This window comes from Hemicordylus capensis, chromosome 2 (genome assembly GCF_027244095.1).
Source record: "Hemicordylus capensis ecotype Gifberg chromosome 2, rHemCap1.1.pri, whole genome shotgun sequence".
In the NCBI taxonomy this organism is placed as follows: Eukaryota; Metazoa; Chordata; class Lepidosauria; order Squamata; family Cordylidae; genus Hemicordylus; species Hemicordylus capensis.
This window is the reverse complement of record NC_069658.1, coordinates 68445145-68469689: the sequence shown is the minus strand read 5'-3', so window position 1 is coordinate 68469689 and position 24545 is coordinate 68445145. Positions and strand designations below refer to the sequence as shown.

General features: G+C 43.8%; 1 protein-coding gene across 39 annotated transcripts in view; it reads right to left on the bottom strand.

Annotated features, from left to right (window-relative positions):
- Positions 1–22154, bottom strand: part of PPIP5K2 (diphosphoinositol pentakisphosphate kinase 2) — a 152545-nt gene extending 130391 nt beyond the window's left edge. For 28 of the 39 annotated variants that reach the window (XM_053300880.1, XM_053300898.1, XM_053300894.1 and 25 more), the window contains exons 1-2: positions 17011–17130; positions 11828–11964 (exon numbers count right to left, since the gene is read on the bottom strand). The gene's annotated coding sequence lies outside the window, so the exon portion shown is untranslated. Of the gene's footprint in view, positions 1–4503; positions 4570–11827; positions 11965–16122; positions 16232–16276; positions 16575–16653; positions 16786–17010; positions 17131–21525; positions 21659–21796; positions 21815–21929 lie in introns of those variants that run through there. The other 11 variants (XM_053300881.1, XM_053300886.1, XM_053300887.1 and 8 more) reach the window with 11 other exon arrangements.
- Between the last annotated feature and the right edge of the window lie 2391 nt (positions 22155–24545).

Here is a 24545-nt window from a genome sequence, read left to right as displayed (position 1 = left end):
GGATGACCGCGTCTGGTTGGAAGACACAAAGTTCCTTATGGACTGATAGTGCCGCCAAATCTGAAACCCTCCTGGCTGAAGTGATTGCTATCAGGAAGACTACCTTGAAGGAGAGATTTTTAAGATATGCTTCTCACAGTGGTTCGAAAGGTGTCTGTTTGAGTGTGTTGAGAACTTGGTTTGAGGTCTATGATGGGAATCTGTGAACTGGGGGAGGGGCCAGATTGTTCACTCCCTTCAGGAAGCATCAAATGTGTAGGTGAATAAGATTGGCGCCTGGAGCATTAATCTCAGTGATGGAGGCTAATGCCGAAGTTTGTCTATGGAGTGTGTTAGGACAGAGGCCTTATTCCAAGCCGGATTGTAGGGATGCCAACACATCTGGAACACCCACCATGCTGGGAAGAAGCCCCTTCTTTCCGGGCCATTGAGAAAATGCCATCCAAGTGGTCTGGTAAATCCTGTTGGTAGAAGGTCTTCAGGAAGACCTTATGGACATCTTTCTGAGCAAGAGGAAGGGATGCTGACTGGATCAGTAGGTTGTCCAGAAATGGATAAACGCAGAATGCCTGCATATGCATGTGTGCTATCAGGGCTATCATGACCTTTGTGAATACCCTTGGGGGCGAAGACAGCCTGAATGGCATTGCCTGGTCCTAGAAATGTAAATTGTTGAAACAGAACTTGAGGAAGTGTCAATGACCCGAGTAGATTGGGACATGAAGGTACGCTTCTGATAGATTCACAGAAGCTAAAAACTATAGGTCTTTCACTGCCTCCTTTGATGGTCTTGAGAGATTCCATCCTGAAGGAGCATTTATGGATGTGACGACTGAGGGCCTTGAGGTCCAGTACTGCCCTCCAGGTCTCATCCTTTTTGGGGACCAAAAATAGAATGGAATATATGCCCTGACATGATTCTGTCCAAGGTACTGGTTCTATAGCCTGGATATGTAGGAAATGGTGGATCTTGGTGGAGATTCCATCCTGAAGGAGCATTTATAGATACGAAGATTGAGTGCCTTGAGGTCCAAGACTGCCCTCCAGGTCTCGTCCATTTGGGGGGCCAAAAATAGAATGGAATATATGCCCTGACATGATTCTGTCCAAGTACTGGTATATAGCCTAGATGTATAGGAAACGTGGATCTCCTGGAACATGTACAGCCATTTGTTGTGCTTCTTTGGAACTGGTGTTGAAATGAAGCTGTTTGATGGCGGGGGAGGGGGGGGAGAGGAAACTCCAACTCCAAGGTAAGGTCCTCGGAGACTGTTTTGAGGACCCAGTGGTCAGAGATGACTCTTGTCCAGGTTTGTGCAAAATCTAAGAGTCTGCCTCCAACATGTGGCGAGTAATTGTTTGTGAGTTTGGAATGAGGAGGATTGAGACTGTTTGTTGAACTGGTGTCTGAATACTCCTCTGGGGAGTTGATGCCACTGGGGGTGAGGAGTTTGTCTGGAGAAGGTTTAGTTGTCTCGAAAGCAGCTGCCCAGGGAATAATCTGGTTGTCTGAAAGATGAACGAAAGGAGGATGAATTCCCTCTGAAAAGTCTACGTGAGTTTGTCTTGGTAGAGGGCATGGGTTACTTTTTATCATGTGTCTCGACCAAAATGGGGTCCAAGATTCACCAAAGAGTTTAGCTCCCTTGAATGGGGTAGAGGTGAGAATTGGTTTTGATTTTGAATCAACCTTCCAGTGTTTCAGCCAGTGTTCCCTGTAACAGGGATTCCCAGATGTTGTTGACTACCAGCATCCCCAGGTGCAGTGGCCTTTGGCTGGGGATTGTGAGAGTTGTAGTCAACATCTGGGAATCCCTCTTACAGGGAACACTGGTTTCAGCCATAGGCATCTTCTAACCGCCATGGTGGATGCCATAGCTCTGGAAGCATATTATATGCAATCCAAGTTAGAGTCAGCCATGAAGGCTGCAGCTTCAGCCATTTTATTAACTCCTAGACAGAGTTTGGTGTTCTCGGGTGAATATATTGTAAGAGCTCCTTGGCCCAAAGGACGGAGGCTCTGGAGAATATGGAGTTTGCTGCTGTTGCCTTGATTACCGTAGCTGAAGAATCATGAGTTTTTCTCAGAAAAAAATTCACATTTCTTATCTTCTGGAATCTTTAATTGTTCCTTGCCATCTTTACTCATGATGGCCCCCGAGACCAGTTGTGCCACTGGGGCATCTACCACGGGAGGGACTGAAATGGCTGAGATCTCTTATGGCAGTGAGTACAGTTTGGCAGGGAAAGGAATGGCCGGTTTATGGGCAAAGGGAGAAGTTCATTCCACTGACACAGTGGAATGGAAGAGCGGGGGGAAGGGTACGGAAGTGGGGGGGGGATGTTGAGGAGGATAGAAACACCTTCAGGTCCTAGCTTGGAGCCAGGGGTTCCAGAGTAGTTACAGCAGTAATGGTCCTCCTCACTTTTGCCATAAGAATTTCAAAATCAGCAGTTTGGAATAACCTGTTCATACTGAAGGGCTGGGTAGCAGTTTCTCCATCAGATATCTTGCCTTCCTCAGACTCAGAGGAAGAAGCATTAGGTAGAGGAGGTTGGGCAAGAGCAGGAATCACCGGGTTGGCATTTGGAGGAGGAGTGGGTTGGATAGGAGAGTTGACCTTTGGAGAGGGACATTTTGGAAGGTTCTCCTCAGAGGAGGAAGAGGAGTGGTTGGCTCTCCTTTTGTGGTGGTGAGGAATCTGGGAAAGAACCACCCCCTTTCTCCCACAAGAATAGCTTTACAAGCCGGGCTGGAGTTCGGGAAGGAGGATAGGAAGGGCTTGGATGGAGCCCTGGGTTGCCAGGGATGGACAGTAGGAAAGGCAGGGGGTATGGAGGGAAGGAGGGAGTGAAACTCATTTGCAATGAATTGTTGAAGCCATTGTGCAGTATCTTCCTAAATGGAGATGGGGTTCATTGAATTGGTAGGTCCCAAGGCATTGTTACTCAGTTACAGGGACCACTGGGTTTCGTTCGGGTTGCTGCCCCTTGTTGGGTGTCTCTAGTGTTTCTGGCTGGGCTGCAGGGAGAAGTAATCGGGGGTTTTGATTACTGTAACTGTTTAATTGTTATTTTAAAATGTTTTTAAATTGTTAACTGTTATATTGTTTTTAAATTTGTTTAGCTCTTTACTGTTTTAGTGGTTTGTTTTAATTGTAAACTGCCCTGAGCCATTTTGGGTGGTATACAAATCAAATCAAACCAAATAAATAAATAAATAAATAATAAGTAGTATGACTGGTTCCCCCTTCTCCAAGATGGTGCCAGATAAAACATCTGCAGGTGGAAAAATGGCACTGCTTTTGTTTCGTGGCATTGTGTGCTAGAAGGCACGGAGAGGGAATCTATCACAACTGCCTTTGTTGACATACCGCTTGCAATAAAAGCCACTCGCTCAGCCAAGCGATCTGTAGTTTGTTATTTTACTTTTGCAGGTGGTAGCAGAGCAGCTGGGAGTGTGTGCTTCATTTTCTTTTTGGCCTTCTTAGGGGCTGCTGATGGGTCTGCACTAGCTGTGAGGGCAGCAAACGTCTGGGTAGTGTCACCCTTAGAAGCAGGCAAAGCCCACTTTCATTTCAGTGAGCCAGCATGGTGTAGTGGCTAGAGTGCTGGACTAGGACTGGGGAGACCCGAGTTCAAATCCCCATTCAGCCATAATACTAGCTGGGTGACTCTGGGCCAGTCACTCTCTCTCAGCCTAATCTACTTCACAGGGTTGTTGTGAGGCGAAACCTATGTAGTACACCGCTCTGGGCTCCTTGGAGGAAGAGCAGGATATAAAATGTAAAATAAATAAATAAAATAAATTTGGAAAACCAGAAAGCAAAAGCAATGAACAGAGTGATGGTCCGAATTAGAAATTTAAAAAACTGTTTGGAATTTGTTGTAATCAATAGACTCCCTTCCCACCCTCACACACCGGAAAATTGGAGGAGGAAGGGAAGGAAGAGATAGAAGGACTAGTCGTAGTGATTAGGAATTGAAGAGCTCTCTCTCTGTGTTGTTGCCTGAAGCAAGACAGGAAAGGAACTGGGGTTTTGGGGCTCCTCTCACTACTGGCTGGAAAATCTGCTGTGATAACCTCCTGTCTATGCCTGAAACATGCTGGGTATACAATCCGATATTCTAGAATGGGTCTGATTATGGCAGAAAACGTTATTCAAACAAATTATTCAAAAGTTGTTCAAACAAGGAAGCGAGGGAGAGAACTGAAACCTACAAGGTGGCAAGCAAGGGGGAGGCAGCAGCACAAACACTTCCCTGATATTCCAATCCACAATTTGGAAACATTCCATCTGAACTGACCCACTGAATCAAGTAGTATTCCCAGGCTGCTTATCTGATCTGTCAGTAGTAAAGAGACCCCATCAATAAGATATGCTGAGCCACCATAAATAAGATTTCTATTTGTATTTTTGCTATCTGTCCAGTTAATTGAGTAATTAGTTGCTTATATGCCAGTCAGCCAATTAAAAATATTTCATTTGTTGACATGCTTACTTCTAGTGAAATACTTTGTGGGATCACTTTCCATATATGTTTCCTCCTCTTGCAGTTAGTGGGCTTTTAGGGAGGGAAATTATGTGTATTAATAATACAAATAAGCACAATCAGCAGGATATCCATACAATTATCAGTACTCCATTTCTAGGTTGTCTTTAGGGCCTGGTAAAACAGGCACTAGTATTATTGCAATATCAATGTTATTTCACAACACATTCATCCTAACCAGTGTACTCTCTAACAGGGATTCCCAGATGTTGTTGACTACAACTCCCAGAATCCCCAGCTGCAATGGCTTTTGCTTGTTGTAGTCAACAACATCTGGGAATCCCTGTTAGAGGGAACACTGCTCCTAACCACTGTCCTACTCTCATATTCCACCTTTAACTGGTGTTTACTTTTAAAGCTGATTTTCTACATCCTCTTGTCTGTCAAGAACCTTGCTTATATATTTTCCCTCAAAATACTGCACTTTGCTTTTCACAATCATATACAAGCGTTTTCCTTCACTATCCTTCTCTTACGGAAAAAAAAATCTGGATAGTCCAATAGTCATGTTTGTTTAATCATTTTTATTATTAAAAGCCACTAATTTCCCTTAGTAAGAGTCCACTAACTGCAAGAGGGAGAAGCATATATAGAAAGTAATAACAGAAAAACATTTCTTATAACAAGAGATAAAAAGTAAGCCTGTCAACCAATTCAATATATTTAATTAGCTGACTGGCATTTAAGCAATTGCTCAATTAAATTTAAATGCATTTGCATATTAGAATGTCTCAACTGGGCTACCATTTTGAGAGTCCTGAACAATGAGGGCAATTTCTTTTAAATATTAGATAATTTGAAATTGTAATGTATCTGCTGGTTTTGGATATAGAACACAAGGCAAAACCTTTAAGGCTCTTTTTAAGCAAATTTGATACTGGGAGGATTAAGTCAGTGTATCTGGGTAACCTGTACAGAAGTCCAGTGAAGCCTTCACAAGTCCAGAAATTTTGCTTGCTGTCAATTAATATGGTAGGAAGAAAGCAAATTCTAACCTCAGCAATAATCCAGTAAAAACCTACAGTCCCAGTCAAAAGGAACATATTATGAAATGTATGAGCGAATAGGTGCATATTTGTACAGACAAGCCCTGACATACATTTAGGAAGTACATTTCAAGGCACTCTCTTTCTTTTAACAAAAACATGTTACTTTTCTCTGTCTAGAATCCACCAGCCTCCTGCTGTATCCTAGTAACCTCAACAATTTTGAACTCTCTACAGACAATGAGGGAATCTGCCTAGGGATCCTAGGGAATAAACATACTTCCTATTTGGCCTTGGACATGCTACTGAAACCAACATCTCAATAACTGCAAGCAATCAAGTCAAAGCAATTATAATAATTATATTATTACATATATACTACTATAAATAAAATTTTATTTTAATAGCATGACTGAAACATTGGTAATACAAGGGGGCTACACCTTCGCATATTAAATAGTATGGTAACTACCTTTTTATTATGTTTGGGGGAAACATTTTTGCTATGTTATGCTGCAGCTTTATCATATTAATACCTGATCCAATACTGACACTTTAGCTGCTAAGGCACAAGAAGTTCTGTTTTGCTACAGCTGAAGTGGTATCCTATCAAAACAAAGCCAGAGTGCTTTCCTCCACTTGCCTTTTAAAATCCCTATCTTTTGTTACTGTATTTTCCTGGCTCAAAGCTGCACTATGCCAAGAGGATGACATTCCTAAATTAGTATCCCTTTTTAACTTTGATCTGGAGTTCATGTACTTTAGCAACAACAGCTGGTGCTGCACCAGTGAAGAGAACATCAAAACAAAAGGGCACGTAGTCTGTTTATAATATATTATCATATCATATGGAATGAAAATTAAAACATTTGTGCAAAATACTACCTATATTCATAAGTAGGTCATTGAAAACTTGAATGACAAAAACTTGAAGACAGAGCAAGTATGATTTGCATTATAATTTCAGCAGTTCTGCACATGCAAATACCCTACTCCGCAGCTAAACCAATTGATGAAATTGCAGTGGTTGTGGAAAAGAAGCAACAGTGAAAGCATTCTTCTTATTTTGTTATCCTTAGTAAAGTCAAAACACATTCAAGCATGCTACTCTCAAGGACAACATTGCATTTTCAATACGAATACATTACAGCGAGTCTATATGTGTGGAACGGCGGGCGGGGGTAATCTATAGCTCGGTGTAACAAATACAAAATAGATCTATTGATAGCAAAGAAACAAGAACATGTAACTAGGGATACCCTTCAGTGTTATTTGTCAAACCTAATACATTTTGGTGTTTGAAATAAAATTAAAAAGGTTGTTGTTTAAATATGCTTCTCTAATAAGCCCTTGAATGTTCAACAGTACAATGCTTCTTCCTTCCACCTTTTAAGTCCATAACTGCAGAGCCCTAGTTTAGCAGCATAAAGGATGATGTCAATAAAGTTCCAAGAGCAATATTTTTGAGATCATTGATTGTGCCTAGCCAACAGAGGGAAATAAAACAAATATTTGAAGCTGACAATCATGAGTTACTAAAGAAGCTATATTTGATGCTTATATAGCATATATTTGAACCCTATCAATTTCAGAATGCCTTCAGAGCATATTCTAATTAAACTAACTGCATTTTCAGTTTTGTTCCATTTCTATTCATTATTCCCCTGTAAATATTATGAATAAAATCTCTCATACTTGGGCTGGATTCCACAATTACAGCAGAGTCTACTGTGGAGGTGTCCAGCAGCTCCTCTTATAGCAATAGACTGGGTCCACTTTCAGTTTGTAACTCCTGAAGAGGTAGACAAACTACCTCGGACAATACGCCCTACAACCTGTTCTCTTGACCCTTGTCCAATGTGGATTATTTCATCCAGTAATTGTATTACCAGAGAGGGTCAAGTAAATATTATAAATGCTTCTCTGAGGGAGGGCAGAATGCCTCCTTGTCTTAAGGAGGATATCATTTTTTGAAGAAACCTGCATTGGATCATTCAAAATTACAGACCCATTTCCAATCATCCATGGTTGGGCAAGGTGATTAAGCAGGTGGTAGCCTCTGAGCTCCAGGCAGTTTTGGATTATTATTATTATTATTAATTCAATTTCTATACCGCCCTTCCAAAAATGGTTCAGGGCGGTTTACAAAGAGAAATAACAAACTGATGATATAGATTACCCATTTGAAACTGGCTTTTGAGTAGGCAATGGGACTGAGACTGCTTTGGTCAGCCTGATGAATGATCTCTAACGGGGAACTGACAGAGGGTGTATGACTCTGTTGGTCCTTCTGGATCTCTCGGCGGCTTTTGATACCATCAGCCATGGTATCCTTCTGGGTCATGTGAGGGAGGAGGGATATAGTGGCAGTGTTTTACAGAGGTTCTATTCCTACTTCTCTGGTAGATTCCAGATGGTGTCTCTTGGGGACTGCTGCTCTGCAAAGTGAGAATTAATATATAGAGTTCCACAAGGGTCCATACGGTCTCCAATGTACTTTAAGATCTACATGAGATCACTGGGAGAGATCATCAGGAGGTTTGGTGTAGGTTGTTATCAATATGCTGATGACACCCAGATCTATTTCTCCATATCTACCGCATCAGGAAATGGCATAACTTCTTTAAAGTAGTAGCCAGTTCTAAAAATGTGCAAGGAACCAGGCAGGGGAGGGTGCACGTACTCCTCCCTCCACTTCCCCCCCCACCACCACTCGGTATTTGCAAAGTCCTATGGGGCAGCAGCATACTTCCCTGCCACCCCATAGGACTCTGCAAATACCGAGCACTGGCGGGGGGGGGGAGTGAAAAAAGGGGTAAGTGCACCTTCCCCACCTTCAAATGTTGAACCTCCCAGTGTTCGTGCACATCCCTAGCCAGTTCCATTTTCCTTCCTGGGATACCATTTCCTTCCTGGGACACCATCCCCCACCCCCACTTCCAAGAATGCATTCGGGGAGGGAAATGGAGCCAGCTGCCAGAGACAAACAGTGTTTCTAGTGCTACTGCTGCTGCCCACAGAGGCAGCAGCTTTTCAGTCCTATGCAAGAAAAATACTGCCACCTTCATCCCCACTACTACTCTGAAAAGTTGTAAACCTTTTGTGAGCCCTCCCACAAAAATCCCACTCCCTCATTTTTGCTGCCCAGAAAAATATTAGTGAAAAGAAAGAAATACAGATCAGCACTAATTTTAACTGAGTTTGGCCTTTTATTGCTGTTTGCATTGTTTTAACTGGGGGGGGGGGGGGCTTGCATCCAAATAATGAGTGGGAGGATAAAATGTCTTTGTGCTATTCCATAAACTCTTATGCAAGCACTAGTACAAGACTTCTTGCAGTGCAGTGCTGCAATATACTGGGATTTGTTACACCTGTGAGAAGGGCCTGTACTAATCAAGGAAAGAGGCACCTTTTAAAGTAGTAATTTTCTCATTTTTAGCAAGGGGAGAGCAACTGTCCCTTATCCAACCCTAGCACAGTGGCTATTGCTGGTGTCTACTTGAGTTTTGTTTCAGATTGCGAGCCTTTTGGGACAAGGAACCATCTATTTATTGCTTGTTGTTTTTTAATGTAAACTGCCTTGAGAACTTAATGGTATATAAATGTTAGTAATCGTGAACAGCTATCATATAGAATGAGGAATGGAATTACTCCCCGTAGCTTCTGAAGGCGGGACCGGAACCAATGAGCTGAAATTACAAGGAAGTAGATTCATGCTAGATATAAGGAAGAAATTTCCAAGCTGCAAGAACAAAATGGCAGATGTGGTTCAATGTTAGGAAGTGTAAAGTGATGCATATTGAGGCCTAAAAAACCCCAATTTCACATATACACTGATGGGGTCTGAGCTGTTGGTGACTGACCAGGAGAGAGATCTTCGGGTCATGGTGGGCAGCTCATTAAAATTGTCGACTCAATGTGTGACAGCTGTGAAAAAGGCAAATTCCATGCTTGGAATCATTAGGAAGGGGATTGAAAATAAAACTGTTAATATAATGCCCTTATACAAATCTATGGTACGGCCACATTTGAAGTACTGTGTACAATTCTGGTCAGCATACCTCAAAAAGGACGTTATAGAACTGGAGATAGTGCAGAAGAGGGCAATCAAGATGATCAGGGGCCTAGAGCACCTTCCTTATAAGGCAAGGCTAAAACACCTGGGCCTCTAAATACCAGTTGCAGGGGAGCAACAGCAGAAGAGAGGGCATGCCCTCAGCTCTTGCCCATGGACTTCCCAGGGGCATCTGGTGGGCCACTGTGTGAAGACAGGATGCAGCACTAGAAAGGCCTTGGGCCTGATCAGGCAGGACTGTTCTTATGTTATCAGTTCAACAGTACAACAGTCTTCGTCATGCAGTGGTGGCTCTCCTTCACTGGAGGTTTAAAAACAGAGGCTGGATGACCATCTAGCACTTAGCAATAGCAATAGCAATAGCACTTACATTTATATACCGCTTTATAGCCAGAGCTCTCTAAGCGGTTTACAATGATTTAGCATATTGCCCCCAACCTTCTGGGTACTCATTTTACCGACCTCGGAAGGATGGAAGGCTGAGTCAACCTTGAGCCCCTGGTCAGGATCAAACTTGTAACCTTCTGGTTACAGGGCGGCAGTTTTACCACTGCGCCACCAGGGGCTCTATCAAGGATTCTGTAGGGCTTCCTGCACTGAGCTGGTCTAGAAGGCCTCCAAGACCCTAAGATACTACAATCTTATATCTGCTTAAGAGTCATGTATGCAAAAATGAACTCTTGAACATTAATTCTAATTAGAAGAAGTTAGTAAGGATTCCCCAAAACGACGGCCATAACCCTGCATGGTATTACATAAGCTGTCAATAGAGTTTGCACTGTTGCAATTACATGTAGGGTTGCAACATTACAATGTATACTATGAATCTCAATTGACAGCTTAGAAAGTAAATGTTTGTTCCTAATTTCTACAAGCTACAAGGCCTTTTCTTCAGGTTATGGAAGCAATAATGAATACATACATTGTTAGGATTTTACTATACAGAGTTCTTCATGATTATTTAGCAGGACTGTACATGAATTTACATATTCTTTATTCAAATTGCTTTTAAAATGATGAATATTTGTTTTTTTACAAAATGAAGAGTTTAAGAGTTCATTCTGTGCTGTTGATTATTTCATAATACTGAGAGTTTCAAAGTTTCACTCACGAGGGTCCTTTTTTCCATAAAAGCAGCTTGAAGCAATGGTTCTGGCCTTAGTCTCCACATAAGTTTTACCTAATGGTAAAAATGGCTGGGCCAAATGGCTGGGCCAAACTAGAGGTGTAGATGCTCTGCACCCGGCCCAGCTAGTATAGGTTGATTACATGTTAAAAGAGAGAATAACGAACAGAATGGCTGTTGCTATTAAAACTTGTCTGTTCAGTTTAGAAGCCAGGATATATAATGATACTACTATTTGCTATTAACAGAATGTACTTGAAAATTTCCTAAAAGATCATAAAAAGCACAGTGAAGTGGTCTTATGATTTCCCAGCATCACACAATTGTATCATATGAATCCAGAAGAAGACCATATTCCAAACAGACGGGATCAGATGAAATACTGGAAACAAGAACTCCCTTCTGTAGAAAGGGAGAGCATACAAGTGGCTGCCGGGAGCTATTGAGAAGGAAAGAAGGAGCAGGAGATGAGAGATGTATATTTCAAGGCATGGTGCCGATGCTCCCAGGAAGGAGAAGCATTTTAAGTAGGAAGCCGGGATATTGAATTGTGTTCCTGTAACAGGGATTCCCAGATATTGATGACTACAGCTCCCATAATCCACAGCCAAAGGCCACTGCAGCTGGAGATTATGAGAGTTCTAGTCAATAACATCTGGGAATCCCTGTTAAAGGGAACACTAATATTGAGAGATCATTTCAAAAAGTGTTCTTAAATCATAGGAAGCTGCCATATACTGAGTCAGACATTGGTCTATCTAGCTCAGTATTGTCTGCACAGACTGGCAGCAGCTTCTCCAAGGTTGCAGGGAGGAGTCTTTCTCTCGGCCCTATCTTGGAGATGCCAGGGAGGGAACTTGGAACTTAGATGCTCTTCCCAGAGTGGCCCCATCCCTTAAGGGGAATATCTTACAGTGCTCACACATATAGTCTCCCATTCATATACAACCAGGATGGATCCTGCTTAGCTAAGGGGACAAGCCATGCTTGCTACTACAAGACCAGCTCTCCTTCCAAATCATCTAACCCAAACTATACAAAATACACCCTCAAAGCAATATTATGCAATTGCAAATATTTTCTTACCAAGAGTTAGAGAGAAAAGCTGAATTATGTAGAAACAAGAGGCCACAACACAGCATACTTGCTAAATTCCTTATAGTCAAAGAGGAATGCAATCTTTTCAATTCAGTACTGGACAGAACTCAATGGCAGTTTACCTCCTAGGATTAAAGAAACACTCAATCAAACACAAATAAGCTTCTGTTTTGACCAAGGAAAGATGGCACATCTGAAAAATTACATTATGAGAAAACATGATATTTTAAGACATAAGAACAGGCAGCCTAATGTTTTAAAACTGCGGTTACAACCCAATGCATAGTTAGTAGGGCATAAGTTCTACTGGCAATGTTTTGAGCAAACACTGGCATGTTCTGAGTAAACATGCATAAGACTGGGCTGCAATAAACACATTTTGCAAGTGTACTGTGAAGCGGAGCTGCCAATAAGAACTGAAACTGGAAAAACTACTGGCTATATTAATTTCAACTCAACAAAGTTGAGTGGTTTTTTTTTAAAGAACAGTACATTAGTAGTCATAGGGTGGGGTGGAATCAGGATTGCAGCATGTGGGAAGGGAGCATTTAAGTCCTTCCTTCTAGTGATGTGCACGGACCAGTCCGGAGGCCATTCTACTTCCCCCACCCGTAAAGGAACCCGCACCCCAGTGCCAGACCGCAGCTCCGTGGTTCCGTGCACATCCATACTTCCCTCCATACTGCGGTCAAACTGCGGTCCTCCAGCTGTTGTGGGCCTACAACACTCATCATCCCTAGCTCTGGCCTGTGAGGGCTGTTGGGGCAGCCCCCACCACCACCTTCCCAGGAGTACTGAAAGACCAGTGTGCCCTGAGGCAAGAAAGGAGGCACCCAGGCCAGGGAGCTCTTGACCTCAGCTCCTGAAAAGACCAACAGCCTGAGACAACCTTTTTTAATTTTCTGTAATTTGCATCTTTTAATATTGTAAATCGCTCTGGGTGCCTTTGTCAAGGCAGAAAGGCGGTATAAAAATGTAGTAAATAAATAAATAATAGTCACAGTGGCCAGTATCCAGGGATGAAGGGAACTGTAGGCCAACAACAGCTGGAGGGCAGCAGTCTGACATCCCTGCTCTATACTGCGGACCCAGTGAAGACTAGGGATATGCACAAACTGTCTGACCGATGATTCAGTGGGGGCGGGGGGTGGCTTACCTTTAAGGAACTGGGAGGGTGTTCTTACCTCCCCCCCCCCCGCTTTCTTTCTCTCACCGGCACTCTCGCCAACATAGCTGGCGCAGAGTGGCAGCATACCACTTTGCTGCCCCAGTCAGTGTCAAACTGGAAGTGCCCGACAGGCGCATGCGTGCACACGCCGCTGAACCAGCTCAAACGCCGGACCTCTGAACTGGTTAAGGAGTCTGGACAACAACCACTGAACCGGTTTGGACACATCCCTAATGAAGACTGCCCCCGCCCATGCTGCTATACGGTCTGTGGCAGAAGTTTCCACTGGTGCCCCCCTTCCCTTTACTTTTGAGGTATGGAAGGTATTATATTTGCCACTGCTGCAGCAGCAATCAGAAACCATACTGCACTTGCCACTTTTTCTTCCCATAATGCCCTCCTCTACAGCACAGTGGCATGCTACATCATCCAAGGGACATTGTGGCAGGTATGGCAGCACAATGAGTCTGCCTTCTAGAACATGCTTCTACGTCTGCAACTACAGCAACAAATGAAGTATATGCATTCCATGCCATCAAAGTACACAGAGGAGGGTCCCTCCTCAAAGTGGAGGGACTCAATCCTTCTCTTAAGGCCAGCACAGACATCAGCAGTAGAATCTCTTGGGAGTACGGAGCCCTTGGCAACTACCTAAGGATTCTCCTGTGTGGTGCTGGGCCTGGCCAGAAGGCTCTGCAGATCAATAAGGCTGCTTCTGTGGATTGGTATATTTAGCAGCCTTCCCCTAAATTCCTCTACAGCTCTTTCTGCTCCTCTCTCAGGAGGGAAGAGCCTAGAGTACAGAGAGGAAGAGAAGGGGGAGAGAGAGTGTGTAACTATATTAAAGAGGGTTTGTAGCTCAGTGACACAGCACATATTTTGCATGCAGAATAGAAAACAGTTTTCCCACATAAAACGGGAAAAGATCCCTTATATGAAACCCTGGAGAGCTGCTGCCAATCAGTGTAGGCATACAGGTAGTCTTCATTATCCATGTGGGTTCCATTCCAGCCTACAACTGCAGATAATGAAACTGTGAATCATGAGACCTTGAGTCTATGGGAAATTGGGGGGTTAGGTTCCTTAAGCCTAAAGAGGGCCAAAAAACCAGAAATAAAAAGGGATAAAGCACAGTACCTTGCTCTTGAGAAAGGCCCTGCAAACCTTCCAAAATTTTAAGAATTTTTTCAAAAATTCTGAATCTTTTACATTCATATTTTTATCTTTATGTGGATTTTAATTTTAAGCACTTTGGAAGCAGCTTTGGAAGTCATTCTTGATTTAGAAGCAGGATATAAAATAAATAAGAAAGTATTCTTAAAGCTAGATAATCACTCTCTAGAAATTATCCCATACAAGATGTATTGTGCCCATCTCTCAAATCACATTTCAAAATATCAAAACCATTTCAGTAAAGAGGTATCAATATCTACAATCGCACTATCAGTCAGATTTGGGAAAGAAGCTATTTAGTGGCAGAGAATATGCTTTGCATGCAGACGGTCCCAAGTACAATAGCAGGGATTTTCAGCTGGGCCTGGGGGAGACACCTGTCTGAAACTCTGGAGAACCACTACCAATAAATATAGACAATACTGAGATAAATGGACCAGTGGTCTGATTCAGCAGAAGCAGCTTCAACTGTTCAACCACAATGTAAGCAAGCATTTATGCATGCAGTTTTTTAAAAATAGGTACAAAGTCCATCATATGTGCAAAATTAAATTATTGTGAATTTACACTATATTTATTTATTACATTTATAAACGGTCCCATCCAAAGGCTCTGGGCGGTGTACAACAAATGTAAAAAGAAATTTGTCGAAGCTAAAAGAGTTTTGTTGTTGCTGCTTTAATCGGCCTGCTTTGCATGAGAGCAGCATCTTTCTCTCCATAAGCATGTTTATATTCCATAAACATTTTTATATTATAATACCATAAGCATTTTTATATTCATCAGGGGCAGGGAGAAAACATTAAAACTGCATGACTTTTGATTTAGTTTTTCTCAGTTAGCTTTCAGGACATTCAACAAACTGCATGTTAAAACTCTGATGTTTTGTGTTTACACCCCAATATTCTACTCTGATGTAAACCAAATGTTATTTTACAGTTATATTAGTGGCACGTTACCTTTAATTTTTTTGCCACAAACCTCCATTAATTGAAGCAAGATAGATACAAAGGCATCTTGGTGCTCCAAAGTGTTAAGTGTAGATAGCTTTGCCCTTCTCTGGCCAGAATTTCACAAATAATACAAAAGCACATAAAATGTTTGTTACCTCAAAAGTAATTCTGGAACGTTCGTTTAATAGCTCAAAAGGCATTGCTAATAATAGGTTTGAAGTATGAGAACTATTTTCATGGCATGCATTCTTTACGAAAGGCTTAAGTCTGAAATGCTGCCTGGCCAAGGTCATTTGGCTGTTGAGATAGTAGCAAATGTTCTGATGGACACTGCAGTAAGTATGTTAACTGGCAAGCACAACAGCAGTTGTCTGTTGCATATCAGCTGTACAAATAACTTTCATATTTACCAACATCCAACTATTTCTAACGCAAATTGTTTCCAATAACACAATCCTATGCATGTTTAATCAGAAGTTCCACAGTGTTCAGTAGGATTTACTTCCAGTTAAGTGCTCACAGGATTCCAGCCAAGAGGATAGTTATTCCTGAAAAAATGATGGGACTTGTTTCTAAGCAGACAGCTTCCTCTTACTGCCTGATCCAGTACAGAATAAAGCATGCAGACACAAACTGGGATTAATGACCTTCTTCTTACCTAGCTGATGTAGAGCATAGCATAACCCATTTTCATTTGCCTTAGGCATGCCTAATTCTACAAAGGATCAGGTTGTTAATCTGACTGATCCTTATTTGCCACCCACATGGTTTCCCTTCATTGTTTCTTTTAAGAAAAATACAAAAATCCTAAAGATAATTCAGGTACTGGATTCCATTTAAATGTGTTATGTCTCTTCTATCCAAATCTCAATCAGAGCACAATTCAAAATTCCTATTATGATCTCAAGAATATCGGCAGCTCACTGGTTTATTCTTTCATAAGTGTATTTGCATTTTAAAAGTTACACAAGCATAAGATATAAACACACCAAATGTGCAGAGGAAGTCCACCGTTAAGTTAAAAATTAACTGAGTACAGTATCACCTCATCAATAGTTTATGTTTGAGCAACAGACTCAATAGACAGCTTGCCTCGACCTATACAGAGGACAGGGAGAGAAAGATCACAATGTTTACTTTTACCCTCAGAAACTTTACGCAAAGCTCCTGTCTTGCAGAAATGAAGGGAAGCCTTTAACCGCATAGGACGCAGGTGTATCTCTTGCCTATCCTGCATGCACCTGGAAGGTGAACAGCCGTGCGCTTGCACGTGCTGCGGCCGCCGCGCCGCCACTGAGGAGGAAGAAGCGCCCCATGCCTAAAGGCGGATGCTAAACTACAGGACAGGCGACCTTGAATCCTACGTAACTGATGCAGTGGACAGTATAACTGAGGTTTAAGCAGAAGTTTCCACAGAAGATTTACGAAGTTTGGGGTTATAAGTTGGATAAACGCAAAGACAGTGGAGAGGGATAACTCCTGCACCCTCTTTATTTACTGGAACATGGAACGCAACGCACACGCAGGGAAGCGCGAGACTCCCGCCTCTCGTTTCATGCTTTTGCGCGGGCAACTCAGGCCAACCAGGCAGCAAGTCGGCAGGTGAAGGAGGGCGAGGAGAACGGCCGTTACGCTCTAGGAGCGCGTGGCACGGGAGGAGAAAGCGGGCGGGCGGGCGGACAGACAGACGACCGCGCACCACCCATCTCAAGCTTTAGTTGCTCACCCTCGACATGCTCTCCTTCTGGGCCCGCCCCCTTTTTTCCATTGGTGCCCTTAGGGGTAGGATGGGTTGCTAAGCTGTGTGGGCCTCGCTCATGGTGAGGGGAGGGTGCCCTGCCTCCCCCCGCATCCCCCTGCTGGCCCGAACTCCTCACCTGGGCAAGTTGCTCCTGCTGTCGCCACAGCTCTCATCGCCTTACTTCCTTCCCATTGAGAAAGCAGAACGAGGCGCTGTTATCACCACCCCGCCCCATCACCCTTGACCTATTGCTTGTCCCCGCCCCTCCTTGCCTCATAGTACCTACCATAGATCTCTTATTTTTAAAAAGCCTAGACGGACAATTCTATTGTCTAGTAAGGAGACTTCCCGATTACTTTTAGCGCCATTTTCTTTTCTGGTAAGCGACAGCTGCCAATGGGAAAGAACTGAGAAAGAAATAAGAGGGCTGCTGGAATAGCTGTAACTAAGCATAGCATGTGGTCACCCTTTCTCTACAAAACGTAGAAACAAGGAAGGAAGGTGGGGCATTCTCTCAACAGCTATTTGTTATGATGGCCAGATGGAACCCCCATGCTCAGAGGTAGTTACCTCAGAATACCCATTGCTGTGGGGAGCAGCAGCAGGGAAGGGCTTTACTTTCTTAAGCTACTTGTAGGCATTCCTTTGGGGCATCTGGTTGGCCACTGTGGGGAGCAGGAATGGTGTTGGACTACATCCAGGGATCTCAACCTTGGCTCCCCAGATGTTGTTGGACCAACTCCCATAATGCCCAACCAAAGGCCATTGGGTCTGGGGATGATGGGAGTTGAAGTCCAATAATGGCTGGGGAGCCAAGGTTGAGACTCCCTGGACTAGATGGATCCCATGAGCCCCTGAAGCTGGAACGGGGATTGAGTGCCTCCAAGAAGAGGAGAGTAGAGCTGGTGGTAGCAAGCCTGGTGTGTCCCCTTAGCTAAGCAGGGTCCACCCTGGTTGCATTTGAAATGGGAGACTTGATGTGTGAGCACTGTAAGATCTTCCCCTCAGGGGATGGAGCCGCTCTGGGAAGAACAGAAGTTCCCAAGTTCCCTCCCTGGCAGCATCTCCAAAACAGGGCTGAGAGAGATTCCCGCCTGCAACCTTGGAGAAGCCACTGCCAGTCTGTGTAGACAATAGAGGGCCAGCGTGGTGTAGTGGTTAGAGTGCTGGACTAGGACCAGGGAGACCCGAGTTCAAATCCCCATTCAGCCATGAAACTAGCTGGGTGACTCTGGGCCAGTCACTCTCTCTCAGCCTAACCTACTTCACAGGGTTGTTGTGAAAGAGAAACTCAAGTATGTAGTACACCGCTTTGGGCTCCTTGGAGGAAGAGCGGGATATAAATGTAATAATAATAATAATATAATATTGAGCTAGATGGACCAAGGGTCTGACTCAGTATATGGCAGCTTCCTAATATATGCACAAAATTAAGTCTCAATTTCTGTATGTGATTTTAGTTTTAGCAGCATCAGAGTGATAGTGGCTTATGATAACCCTGTAATGTAGGTCTACTCTTGATATCACAGTTTGGAGGGCTGAAGCTGAAAAAGTGGTTAACTTTCAATCCTCATATTGGGGGGTAGGAGAAAGAACATAGGAAGCTGCCATATACTGAGTCAGATCATAGGTCCATCTCACTCAGTATTGTCTTCACAGACTGGCAGCAGCTTCTCCAAGGTTGCAGGCAGGAATCTCTCTCAGCCCTATCTTGGAGACGTACTGTATGCTTTGGTAGTTTGTTGGTTCAATTAAAAAATCTTGTCCTATTAAAAAAAAAAATCTTGTCCTATCTTGGAGATGACAGGGAGGGAACTTGGAACCTTCCTCTCTTCCCAGAGCGGCTCCATCCCCTGAGGGGAATATCTTACAGTGCTCAAACATCAAGTCTCCCATTCATATACAACCAAGACAGACCCTGCTTAGTTAAGGGGACAAATCATGCTTGCTAGTTGCTACCACAAGATCAGCTCTTTTCCAAGTTACTAGAGAAACTAACTAGTATCACAGCCCATGTGCTATGTAGAGCATCCAAAAAATTTTAAGGGACCCTTTTGTACAATTATAACATTCGGTCTATAGTGCTTAAAAATTCTTTAGTGTAGATGTCATAAAGCTGCTCCCTCGTTCTGGTGGCTGCCTGTTTCGGAATTCCTGGGGGAAAACAAAAAACCCTCATACACAAATATACCTCATGTTGCAGTAAAGGTAACTAGTCAAATTGGCACCTCCCAGCGCAAATAAAGTACTCAGCTGAATCACTTTGTACTCCCATGTTGCAGATTAACTCTCATGATAGAAAACGGATTCCAAAACAGACAAGAAGGGGGCGGGGAAACAAAGTTTTTTTTAAAAAAAAAGTGTAAAAGGCTTTCATACATATTCTCTAGCTAAAATTGGAGCACCCATTTTTAAATGTTTCCTGGGATGGAAGTGAGTGGCACCCATAGGAATCAATGGAGAAATCCAGAATTTTAACATCGCTTTGATTGGGCACCAGTGCATTCTTCTTTCCTTCCCGCTCCTCTTGAAACAAGGCATTATCAAAGAGAAGAATTCCTGCTACTTTTTTAAATTGATTAAGTGCCGTCAAGTCGGTGTCTACTCTTAGCAACCACATAGATAGATTCTCTCCAGGATGATCTGTCTTCAACTTGGTCTTTTAGGTCTCTCAGTGGTGCATTCATTGCTGTCATAATCGAGTCCATCCACCTTGCTGCAGGTCGTCCTCTTCTTCTCTTTCCTTCAACTTTTCCCAGCATTATGGACTTCTCAAGGGAGCTGGGCCTTTGCAAAATGTGTCTGAAGTATGGTAGTTTGAGCCTGGTCATTTGTGCCTCAAGTGAAAATTCTGAATTGATTTGTTCTAGAAACCATTTGTTTGTTTTCCTGGCTGTACATGGTATCCTCAAAAGTCTTCTCCAGCACCAAAGTTCAAAAGTGTCAATGCTTTTTCTATCTTGCTTCTTCAAAGTCCAACTTTCATATCTAAAGAGTGTCACAGGGAAAACCATTGTCTGAACGATTCTAATCTTTGTAGATGTAGCCACGTCACAGCATCTAAATATCCTTTCCAAGGCCTTCATTGCTACCCTATCAAGTGCTAGTCTGCGGCATATTTCATGACAACTGGATCCTTTACTGTTGATGGTCAATCCTAAAAGGCAGAACCTATCCACCACTTCAATGTCTTCATTGTCAATTCTGAGGCCAGTTGCTACACCCTTTGTCATTAGTTTAGTCTTCTTTACATTTAGTTGTAGTCCCATTTTTTCACTGTGCTCCTTGACTTTCATTACTAGAGCTTGCAGATCATCCACATTCTCAGTTATCAGAGTAGCATAGTGCAGGTTATTGATGTTTCTTCCTCCAACTCTAAAACCATGCTCATCTTCTTCCAATCCAGCTTCTCTCAGTAGATGTTCAGCATATAAGTTGAATAAAGAAGGAGAAAGTACACAGCCTTGTGTTATTCCTTTGCCAAGCTGGAACCAATTTGTTTCACCAAGTTCCGTCTGGACTGTGACTTCCTGTCCTGTCTATAGGTTTCTCATGAGAACAATGAGGTGTTCTGGGATGTCCATTTTCCTAAGGACATTCCTCAACTACTTGCTACTTCTTACTCAGGTCTTATTTCATAAGGGAAATAACACAAAGTTCTTGAGTATTTAAGCAGTTAAAGGAAGCCCTAGCTAGGCAATTTCCAATGTAAATGCAATCCATTATAACTATTTTTCAAGTTCTGGAGATTGAGCTTAGCAAGCACCTTACAACAACATTGCTGTGTCGTCCAACAATGTTTTGAGGCTGGGAAAGTAGCAGAACTACTGTGTTACGTAGTCCAGATAGAAGCAGGCCTGCTCAACTTCCCAGCTTCCCAACCAGGGGCGGAGCCACCATTGGGCCAACAGGTTTAAAGAACCCGGGCCGCCAACCAATCAGGGGCTGTGTCTCGCAGCTCCAACACGCCCCCCCGCGTCTGATGTCAGATGCGGGGGTGCTAGTTGAGCTCCCAAGCGGGGGCCGGGCGGTCCCTTTGGGAGCTAAACAAAGGCTGGCGCTGCGTTCGCAGTGCCAGCCAGGAGCGGCTCTTCCCTGCAAAGGCAGGGAAAGAGCCGCTCCTGGTTGAGCCACTCCTCTTCCCTGCAAAGGCAGGGAAAGAGCCACTCCTGGTTCCTGCAAAGGCAGGGAAAGAGCCGCTCCTGGTTGCGCGCTGCAAACGCAGCACAAGCCTAAAGAGCTCCTGAAGGGGCCGCACGGCCCCTTCTGGAGTTAAAAGGCTGGTGCTGCTTTTGCAGCGCAGCCTTAACTTAGCTGCCGAAGGGGCCGCGCTGCCCCTTTGAAGTTGAGCAGCCCTGAAAAAGTAATACAATAAGGTGCTGCTCCACCCTGTATAAATTACCGCCAGTTTTTCCTGGTGGTCATTTATGCGGACTAGTTAAATCAGGTCTGCTGTAATTTTGAGTACCAAAGTAATTGACTCTCTGTGTTTAAATATACATGAACTGCATTCAGAGACCTCTGTCTGAAAGTTAGTGTACAAATAAACAAACATTGCAGGTTAGGGATCAGACTAAGGCTGAGAGTAGAGCATTCAACAACTTTGCAACTCTTCTTACTACTAGGTGGAAAAAATAAGATAGTCGCTTACCACAGCCCTGTAATGTAACCCGTGTGGTAAATATCACAGGCTAGAGATGCGGCTAAGGCTGGAGGATTCCCAACCCAAAATCCCCATACAAAACAGCTCTCAAATTGCAGCAGATGTCAATCGATATAAATTGTGTTCTCAGGCTCCCCTCCCAACCCGAGACCCACGCTCGACTGTATGCAGAAATTTGTGCACCATTGGCGCATTACACTTTTAAATGTTTTAAATCATACCACATAAAACCCAGGCTAAAAGGAGCAGGAACTCGTACATTTGCTGATACTTTGATTTGATGATGATGGTGGTGGGGTGTGTGTGTGTGTATGTGCTAATTCAGAAACCAGACGGATGTTATGGTAATGAAAAGAAGTCTATAGGGAGTATGACAGTCTAGTCTTTCTTACTCTATGGTATCTGCAAGGTTTTCTATTTTCTTCCCCATATCATCACTTCCGTAAGCGCCACAAAAGTCCCGAAGCGGGGTAATATCCATCTCAGAGGGAGAAACTTGGAAGCTAGGATAGGGGAGTGGGAAGACCGTCTCCATTTTAACCCTTCCGCTGGGCAGAAACAATTTCAAGGAGCCCAAGCGTACGGCAGTTACGGAAGGTATTAGCTCTCCTCGAGCTAGTCAAGGTGTGGGAAGGTGTTTTGTGCGCGTGCGCGGGGGGGGGTGAGCGGAGGCGGCTATTCTAAACTGCTTTGTTGTAGCCGTAGAAACCATCGTGGGAAGAAGAACATAGAGATAAGAAAGCGCTATATAATAGTTGCTTTCTCTGTAGAACGGATTCTCTGATTATTTCTGACTGGTGTAGTTAAACTGGCGTTTGCAAATAGGAGAATATGTTAAATCTAGGACGCAGTGATTCGATAGCATCACGTCGTCATCCGCGAAGCAGAACTTGACACGCTTTCAGAATGATTCAGGGTCATGTCTGCTAATTCTTTGTAGAGCGCCATTCACAGATTATGCTGTATAAAGAATAAGGATGATGATCGTTGTCTTGGGTGGGGAGAATTCCACATTTTGAGGGTTTCTCTGTATATGCGTCGGTGCGTTTTTAATATTTGACATGCAAATGGTTTCTCTGTCAGGAGGGAGGGAATGAAACTATCCAATATTGTTGCTCTTATTTTGTAGGGAGTGAAATTGAGTCATATTATGCCCATGGCGCTATAGGAAGCTAGTGCCTGAGGGTAGCTTATTATGTGATCTGGGTTTTCTGCAATATATTTGTTTTAAATATGATCCTACTTTTTTTCCAAGCAAAACTCACAGTTGCCAGAAAAACTCAAGTCATCCTAGGAGAAAAAAGAATTGTCAGCCTTACTATGTCAACTGTCACTGGTCATACACTATGTTGCAGACTTCTGCTTCTTCCTACCCATCATGACCTATGTCTCTGGCAGTAGCCATTGGCAATCTTGGATCAGTACGCCAAGTTTTCTTCTGCATATCTGGGCCAGTGTTTCCTCTAAGGCATGCCCACATGCCTTTGCTCACAAGTTTTTTGTTTTCTGCTCAGTCCATTTTAGATCCCACTCAGGTTGATCAGGAAGGCCCCATTCTGAATGCGGGTGCAAACACACTGCCTTGATAGTTCCGCACAGAACAAAACTTATTCTGCCCACAGGTGGAAAAAAAAAGAATATGTATACGTAAATGTGGCTTTTGAGTCTGAGAAAAAAATTCTAGAAAGCTTTTCTATGCCCTAAATCAATGTTCTTCATTACAGTGTTCTTCATTGTAAGGCCCAGGGGCCAATGGTCCATCAGTCCTAAGTGCAGCTCCCTGAGTAATTGTTTCTTGGGCCTGTGTGAAGCTTTAGTTAAAGCTGAATACTCTGCATGGTCCCACTGGGGACCATGCAGAGATTACCATTCCCACTGTGCACTTTGCCCAGTACCAAGAAGCTCTTTTAAGGGAAACTGAGCCCTTTTGAGCTCTTGCACTTTCTTGGAAGATGTGCACAGAGAGTTGGGAAGTGTAGATCTAGTGTTTTCCTCTTTTTTCTCCTCTTAAGAGAGAGCTCTGAGAAAAGCACAATACTGTGCAGTAGTCAGCAAGTGGGAAATGACACTCACATCAAAGGCTTTTTTCCAAAGTGGCCACCACTTGAAAAAATAGTGAAGATCACTGCCATCAGAGGTGCACCTAGGTAATTTTGGAGCCTGGACCTAAAGGCCTTTTGGGCACCACCACCACCCACTGCAAAATAAGCTGCAATGCACTATCTTTTATACCAGAAAAGTCTCAAGGAAAGCTGGAAACGTTGTTGTTGTTTTATTATTTATTTATTTATTTTTAGGGGGGGGAATTCTGAATAGGATGCTTCCCACTGATATGCAGATACCACACTTTGCATGAAAAATCCTGGCACTTCAATTAGCTGAATGCACTACCTATCCCCACTGCCCACTCACTTGCTCACCCATCCACCCATTGTTACCTGTTGCTGTTTTCTGGACTGGTCTGATCTGGTGGCGATTCTCTGTTGGTCTGGGGTAGGGGGTGCACACGGTAGCAAGCAAGGGAGGTGTGGGCTGGCTTGCTGGCTTGCTGCAGGCACTTGCCTGGTGCTACTGTTTGCCTCTCGCTCTCCATTCGCCTGTAGTCACTGCTCGGCAAGGAGGGGGAGTCTGTGTGTGTATCTCTCTCTGTGTCTCTCTCAGAGGCTGCTGGTAGTGCTGCTGCTGCTTAGAGTCAGAGGAGCTCCCTCGCAGCAGCCTCCTCTTGCACTGCCTTGTGTGGCACATGCAGGACTTCACAGACTGAGCAGGCATGGGCATGTGGTGCAGGTCAGCCACACTTAGCTCTCAGTGTCCTCTCCCCCCCTCCACCACCACCACTGCACAACAGGAGATTGGGCAGGCTGCAAGCCTGCATGATCAGCCAGGGGATGGGCTGCTGCGGGGCGCCCGGCAGCGGCACAGCAAAGGTTGGCAGCATGGCCACCATTGGGACATTGGGGGGGCCACCAGGTGGTGGAGGACTGGACTTCGGACTGGAAGTCCAGTCC